Here is a 6876-nt window from a genome sequence, read left to right on the forward strand (position 1 = left end):
CTTTCTCTGCGGACCGGTACCAAATGGCCCATGGACCGGTACTGGTCCGCGGCCCCGGGGGTTGGGGACCACTGGTCTAACCTGTTCCTGTGGGTGTGGGTGGGGGGTGCTGGCTTTCCGAGCCCCTCGGTGAAAATCCCACCTGGCCCGCAGTGCGTCCTGGGCCTGTCTCTGACGTCAGGGTGGCCGGGCAGCAGGGGGCAGCACGTCCCACAGGCACCGGCTTAGAGGCAGGTGAATCAAAAGCCCTCCCTACTCAAGCACCAACAGCACGGACGTCACCTGAGAGCGTGTCACAAGTGCAGACTCTCGAGCTCACCCCAGACCACCTGAGGCAGACTCTGCCCTCTCACAGCACCCCAAGATGATCTGTAAGCAGGGGAGCGTCTTAAGAGCACAGCCCTCCATACTTGGGGGAACCTGACCTGGTTGGTCCTTTCTAGTCCTTCCTTCGTCCTCGATGTTGCTATTAAAAGTGTTTCCACTAGAGGTCACTAGAGCCAAGTGATTATTTATTTGGTTTGCCAACCAGGAGCTCAGAAATAAAAAACAAAAATTTTTTAAATGTCAGGAACAGGGCTGTGAGTGACATCAAAAAGTCATCCTCCTCTTCCGCAGCCCCCACCCCCACCCCCAGAACACACACAGTCCTTCCCATCCCATACCTCCCCCGAAGCAGAAACTTTCTGCCAACTTCCTCAAAGGCATACTTGAGCAGAGATGGGCACTTGCAAAGGAGGTGGATTCTGAGGCCCCGAGCACTGGTTTCCACAGGGAAAGCCCACGGAGGGCCAGCCTCCTGGGACGCGGGGCCAGGAACTGGGATGCCGAGTGTTTACACTGCTCCCACTGCCACGGGGTGTCCCCAGGCAAGTTGCTTCTCTCTCAGCCTAAGTGTCTCCATCCATACAGTGTAAGCAGTTGGACCACAAGATTCCCAGGGTCCCTTTCTGTCCCAGAGCCTAAGCTGGGATGGCGTGGGCCTCTTCCATTGCAGCTTTCTGTCCTGCACCCCTAAATGAGCCAAGGAAACAGAACCAAGCTCCAGGCTCCTGTCTCCTCTTCCCGGCCATTGAGGCCTTCGGGGAGACCAGGGCCTGGGCCACGGAGCTGGTGGCAGGGTCTGGCTGGCCTGGAATGTTAAGGTGCATGGCATTCTAGAGGCAGCGGAACATTCGTCTCTGTGCCAAGGAGAGGGGGCTCTGAGTGTGGGTGGAGAGGTGTCAGATGAGGGAGGGACAGAGCTGGACCGACCCCCACCCATTTCACAGATGGGGACAATCAAGGTCCAGGCAAGGATGTGGCAGTATCCTGAGTCCCTGTAGCCCAGGCACAGTGTGGAGCTGGGACTAAGTCTCAGGCCTCCGAAGGTCGAAGTCAGTGGCACCGACACGCCGAAGTCTTCCTTCCAGCCCAGTTGGATGGATTCCTGTCGCCAGGCTCTCTGAGGGGACTCAGCACTCACTGACTGATGTTTTCAGGGGAACTTGCTGTCCAGAACAGAGCTCGGAGCCTTGGCCGGCAGAGCAGGACGAGGCTGGCAGGGCTGGCCCATGGTCGTCACGGTCTCGGTTTCTGCCACGATGACAAAAGCAGGGGCTGTCTCTGTCCCCAGCTGGGACTCTCCCAGTTCTCCCCCCCCACGGGGGCCACAGGGTGGGCTGACATCCCAGAGCACAGCTCTTGCCACGCCACCCTCTTGTTCAAAAGGCCCTGGTGGCTCCTCGGCCTGGCATCAGTGTCCTTGGGAATTGGACTCAACCACCTTGGTAATGCACACCTCGCCAGTCCTGCCTACTGGGCCCACTTGCTGGGTGGACCCACAAGCCCAAGTGCTCATCACCCCAAACTTCTGCCCGGACCCACCCTGCAGCCGCCCTCCCTGGCTTAGTGGCCACCCTGCCTTCTTCTAGGGAGGCCCTCTCCCTCCTCTCATTTGGGACCTAGCTCAGATGTTAACTCTCCCCAGCTGTTCCTAAATCCCTCTAGACCTTCTGAGGTCCCGAGCACAGGCCTTCATGGACATGTCCAAGCCTTCCTCTGATAATGACTGTGCTGCCCTCAGTGTGGCACAACCCAGGCCCCGGCGTCTCCCTGGGCAGAATCTCCAGGCTGCTGTCAGACCATCCCGTCCTCCCCCGGGGCTCGGTGACCAAGGGCAGTGGACGTGGGCCCTCGGGCGGGGCAGGACGAAGGCAAGCTGAGCTGAGAATAACAATACTCTATTTTCTCCAGGAAACACGCCCAGTTCAATGAATTCACGCGAGACACCCCTCACACCCACTCCTCCCCCATCCAGGAGTTCACTAGCATGTCACAATGTAAGTCTCAACCGGAGTCTGACAGTTTCCATTGTAGCGAAATTTAAGGGAAAACAATGATCGATGATCACAGTAAGCTTTCTGGGTAATTTATATTTCTAACGATTGTCAAGAACAATGTCTCTTTTGCACAACTGTCCAAATCGCTCCCACAAACATCAGAAGTGCCTTGCTCCCCCACCTTCCTCTGCCAGTCTGCACGGCAGCGCACACCTCTGTTACTCTGCTGACGGGTGCTGAGCCCAGTGGGTGTCTGAAAGGATTGGGGGAGGTTTTGAATGGGGTGCCTTTCAGCTCCTCCTGACTGGTCCTAAGCGCTGTACGCCTGAGTTTTCTCCTGTTGTTTCCCACTAAAGTGACAAGACATTCCCTCTCCCACCACCTCGGGGGTTTTTGTCAAGATGACAGGAGGAACTCAGAACTGAAAGGGGAGACAGGAAAGGCCCACCCACTCACCTACCTAGTGAAGGCACAGGAAGTCAGGAGCCCACCCCCTGGGGGTATTTGTGTAAAAGTGACTGTGAGTAACACAAGTCTTCTCAGAGTCACCCCAGTGAGCTTGTTGGGTTTCATTCAGACCTGGGGTCTGTGGGTGGTGTGGCATTAGAGGGGGACGGTCATATGTAGCCTTGGGAACATCCTAAAGCTCTCAGAGCCTCTGACTCCCCACCTGTCACCTGGGGAAAGCCTGCCTCCCAGGGTCCCTGTGTGGCTCTAATGTGGATTTCTGGTGTGAGGTGGAAGGGACCAGCATCCAGTCATCCCACTGTGCGCTGGCCACCTCCCCATCGGCAGCTCATGGACCTTCCCGACAAACCCTAGGGTCCAGGGCTAGGCGGAGGTGACTCTCAGAGAGGTCCACGAGTTGCCTAAGCCAGGCTCACCTGCACACTCAGTGCTCCCACGTAAGGGCAGCCCCTCGTCCTTGCTCCGTGCAGTGGGGGATGAGTAATGAAGCCGTGGTCCGGCTCCACGGAGGAGTGCTGTTCGGTGCTAAAACACGAGGAGCTAGCAGGCCGTGACAAGACCTGGAGGAAGCTTGCATGCGTATTGCTAAGTGACAGGGGTCAATCTGAAGAGGCTGCCTGCATACTTTATGGTCCCAACTACATGACATTCTGGAAAACTAAAACTATGGAGATAGTAGAAAAAATAAAAATTAAAAAATTCAGGGGCTGTCAGGGTTTACGGAGGATGAAGGATGAACAGGCAGAGCACAGAGGATGTTTGGGGCAGGGGGAATACTTTGTCTGATACTGTTCCGGTGGATACATGTCATCATACACGTGTCCAAACCCGCAGAATGCACAACAGCGAGAGTGACCCCGACTGTGAACTAGGAATTCTGGGTGATACCGATGTGTTGGGGGGGGCTCACTGATCGTGACGAACACACCATCGGTGAAGCACGCTTACAGCGGGGAGGCTGTGCCTGTTGGGGGGCAGGGGGCGTAGGGGACCTCTGTACTTTCTGCTCAGTTGTGCTGTGAACCTACAACTGCCCTAGGAAATCAAGTCTATTTTAAAAAGATGCAGGAGGAGGTGGAAGAGGAGAAAAAAGTGAAGTCAGCACCTCTTCCAGGGAGCCTTCCCTGACCACCACTGCCATCAGCAAGATCTCTCCCTGCCAGGCACCTACAGGCAGGCCTGGCTTCCCCACGGTTGTCCCATCCCTCTTCTCTATCAGGTGGCTGGTGTTTCCAGCTTGTGAACCAAGACGGCCATAATAAGCCCCTTTAGGGCAGGGACGCAGTATTTCCGTCTCCTGTGGCATCCGGGATGGCTCGTGAGGGAGCACATAGTAGGTGCGCAATGAACGCTTCCTCCTGCACCCTGACGTTGATAAGACGGACTCGGCGTCCGATGAGAAATGTGGGGTGCTGGGTATTTATAAAGGCGATGGCCGTCCCAGTGCGGGTGGACGTCATTCCTTCGGCGCTGAATGGAACCAGAGGAAGGCGCGTTTGCTTCTCACTTGAACTGCAGCATCCATCTTCTCCCGTGTGCAAACACTGGTGCCCCTGGGTCTGGGGCCTGCGGACAGGACTGAGGGCCACCACCGGCTGTCCTGGGCTCCAGCTCGCAGACGGCAGATCGTGGGACTTCTCGGCCTCCATCATCATGTGAGCCGATTCCTCACAGGACATCTCATTCTCCATCTCTCTATATGTCCTGTGGGTTCCGTTTCTCTGGAGAACCCCCACTCATGACTCATGACCAGTGACAGTAGGAGGCCAGGGACATGGGGGAGGTCCCAAACAGTGGCTCTCCTCCGTGCAGGCATTCGTCCTCCTGCCTCGAGATTGCTTTCACGCCCTCAGTGTTCTTCCTTCCTTACGGAACTTCTAAATGTACTTGATGAGTCACCACGAGGCCCTGAAGCAGCGTTACTTCTGCACCTTCAGAGATGAGTAAGTGACCCCTCTGACTCCCGGAGGGGTTCGGTGCAACGCGGGAACAATGCAGTGTGTGGGTGTGTGGGTGCGCGTGTGGGGGCTGTGGAGGTGGAGGCAGGTGGAACAGATGAGCCCTGATGTCACACCCAGCCCTGGTGACACAGAGCCATGTGACCAGCACCCAGACCTCCATCAGAACTCTGGCCACTTCTGTTGCAACCCCAAGGAGGCTGCAGAGGGGACTGTGAGCTCAGGTTTATGAAAGTACATAAAAAAGGGGGGACTCTGTGCAGGGGTTAGGGTTCAAGGCAGGAGGGGGAAGACGGAAGGAGCATAATTAAACCGCTATTTCCCTGTTTATATATTAAAAGTGAATGGTAACGACACCCACCTCCCATGAGATTCTCCTTTCCCTCTCCGCCCCCCAGGCATCACAGCTGACCCCTGTACTTCCTGCATCTCCCCCCAACCAGGTGTGACCTTAGAATGTTCTGACTTCACTCTGCCCCTTGCGCCCTCAACTCCTGGGTTTGCTAAGAAGGACTCCATGTTTTATGTCCAGGGTAACGCAGGGTTCCCTTATAGTGTGGGGCAGATATTTCAAGGATTTTTACTTAGCAATTGCCGTACAAAACCCCAGGCGTATTGAAATTAAACCGCATATTTTGCAAGGGTCACCGCTCACCCCTACTTCCTATACTCCGCCATCTGCTCTGTCATGAGACCTCGGCTGGGACTGAACAGTCTCAGTGCGAGGGGGACTCCGTGGGTAAAAGGGAACAAGGCTGGGGCCCTCTCCGGGTAGTCATGCCAGTGTGTTCTGTCCTTTGCCCCCAATGACAACAGATGCCGTCACAGCGGGGGGAAGGCTCCTCAGTCAGATCATTAGAGTCCCTGGACATTGTCCCAGCGTCCCTTGGGAGTATGGTACCACTCCGATTCCTGCCACTGGACGGGACTGGTTCTCTGTGGGAGCTCTGCAAGCTTTGCCCCTTCTGCTTGGAGTTGGAGACCTCACAGAACAGCCTCGGCCCCCTGAGATGTTTCCTTTCAGCATTCCTTTCCTTGCCAGGTCCCCTGCTGCTCCTCTTGGAGCCCCTGTGCTTTGCCGGCTGTGCACCTCCCGGAACTGTCCTGCAAGCCTAGCCTTTTCGTCCTTCCATCCAGGTGGTTTCGTGTTTCCCCTTCACGTTACAAAGCGTTATTTACCCCACCTGAACTTCCCGTTGGCTGATTTTTCCTCACACTGACAGCGCTCTTTCTGCCTTTGCTTACGACGTTTAAAGTTCCTTTTTTAGTTTTGTAGAGTATGTTAAATGTTTCTATACTCTGACCGAGGCTCCTAAAGCGGTCTCGTACATTTTTATCGACGTTCACCTTCTTTTTCTCTTTAGCTCTCTCCAGGAGGAATGGTCCCATCTGTCCTCTTCCCTCTCTGCTTACTGAGTCTGCTCAAAGGTTTTGGGGAGTGTCTTGGCCTTCTCTGTGATGTGTGCTCAGGCCCATAAGGACCAGGACATGGTGGTCCCCTGGACCAAGTCCTGCTGGAGGGGACCGCTCTCCTTCCAGCCTTGCAGGGGTAGGGAGGGCGGCTGGTTCCCAAGGGTGGACTGCGGGGCCATCCAGGTTGCCCCCCCCCCCACTCCTCTGAACAATAAAGATGGATGGGTTGTAAATAAGACAAACTCATCGAATTGGATTTTCAAAGAGCCTCTAAGTTCCCAGATAGGTAAATGAAAGAGTGGGTGCTTCTCAAAATTAACACAAAACGTGCTGCCTTGTTAGTGAGGATGGAAATCAAATTACAATAGCAGAGACCATCTGTCAGTTACCAATGCAGGAAAGGGTAAGGAAAAAAAAATAAAAATGAAAGAAAGAAATTCCCTAAGTCCCTCAAGGGTGAACTGGAAGCAACTTTGAGAAAGTACCTTTGAAAACGTTGTTTTGGTAAAATATGTTTTTGATCTCAGAAAGCCTGTCGGGACCTAGTGCTTCTGTTTCTGGGACTTCACATGTACACGTGCACATGGAGGACTGCGGTGACTTTGTCCTAGTGACACAGTCACATACGTACCCATACACGCACCGAAATCACAGTGACTTTTGGAAACCCTTTCTTAAATATACAGAGACCCCAAACTGTAAACAGTAATATAGTC

The sequence above is a fragment of the Saccopteryx bilineata genome, chromosome 5, assembly GCF_036850765.1.
Source record: "Saccopteryx bilineata isolate mSacBil1 chromosome 5, mSacBil1_pri_phased_curated, whole genome shotgun sequence".
Classification (NCBI taxonomy): domain Eukaryota; kingdom Metazoa; phylum Chordata; class Mammalia; order Chiroptera; family Emballonuridae; genus Saccopteryx; species Saccopteryx bilineata.